The sequence below is a fragment of the Sarcophilus harrisii genome, unplaced genomic scaffold (assembly GCF_902635505.1).
Source record: "Sarcophilus harrisii unplaced genomic scaffold, mSarHar1.11, whole genome shotgun sequence".
NCBI classification, from domain to species: Eukaryota; Metazoa; Chordata; class Mammalia; order Dasyuromorphia; family Dasyuridae; genus Sarcophilus; species Sarcophilus harrisii.
In genome coordinates, this window is record NW_022290897.1 from 19,176 (window position 1) to 20,650 (window position 1,475).

The following is a 1,475-nucleotide window of genomic DNA, read 5'->3' on the forward strand; positions in this document are numbered from 1 at the left end:
CCTTTCCACCCCACACCCCTCAAGCTCCTTTCTTCCTGCTTCCAACCTCTTCTCAGCCTCATTTCCCTCCCCACTACCTCTCCAGTTCATTTCCCCTTCTTGACCCCTCCCTTTCTTTATTTTTTTTTTCTCCCAAAGACCTTCTCCTACTCATTTCCCCTTCCCCAAACAACTTCTCGGCCTCATTTATCCTCCCTCACCAATACTACAAGTGACATCATTTCAGAAGCTTCTGAGTCTTCCATTTTCTATGAGAACCGAATGTCTCTTCTTATAATTCTAATATATATATATGTATATGTGTGTGTGTAATCTACATATAGGCTTATCCTATATATGGAATGATCTAATATAATTTATGTTCTCTACCTTCATCTATGTATACTCACATATGACTACAGTGCCTCCTATAGAATATCACTTCATATTTATGTAAATGGAATATAGGGAATATATAAAAAACCTCATCTATATGAAGACAAATAATATATACATATATGTGTGTGTGTGTGTGTATATGTGTGTGTGTGTGTGTCCACTGAGGTTTTTCGCTTCATTCCTGAGTAAGGGAAGGCATTTGTTCTTTCTATACATCATGTGTATGATTTACATAGTCTTTCTTCTCATACTGTTTATTAGTATTTTTCATACATATGTGAGTATTCACATATACACTTTTATTCATTTCTATCCATACTCATATTTTCTCTATTCATTGATGTATGTAGGTAGCTAGGCAGGTATACATTCTCTCTATACAGGCATGAGTCTGGGCCTTATGTTTCCTGGTCACTTTGCTCCCACGCTCAGGAGCCCAAGTGTGTGTGTGGGGGAGTTGGGCGGGTGCCGGCCTCTCACTCCTCACTTACCTGTTCCCTACTCTCGGCGTCCTCAGGGAGGCACCAGCCAATCGGAGCTGAGCCTGCCAAGGTGGGCCGCCCTCGGCCGAGCGTCAGTGGCCGGAGACGTCAGCGCCACCTTGGTAATACTGCAGTCTTCCTCCAGCCAATCCCGCCGCTCCCTCCGTTGGTCCCCAGCAGACAGCCTTGTCTCCTTGGAAACAACCGGTCTCCTTGGAAACAACATCCCTTCCCCTCACATCCCATTGTTCTCATTTTCCCCTTTCCACCCCCACACCCTCTCAATCTCCTTTCTTCCTGCTTCCAACCTCTTCTCAGCCTCATTTTCCCTCCCCCACTACCTCTCCAGTTCATTTTCCCCTTCTGCCCTTAACCCCTACCCCTTTCTTTATTTTTTTTTCTCCCAAAGACCTTCTCCTACTCATTTCCCCTTCCCCAAACAACTTCTCGGCCTCATTTATCTTCCTCCACCAATACTACAAGTGACATCATTTCAGAAGCTTCTGAGTCTTCCATTTTCTATGAGAACAGAATGTCTCTTCTTATAATCCTAATATATATATATGTATATGTGTGTGTGTGTGTAATCTACATATAGGCTTATCCTATATATGG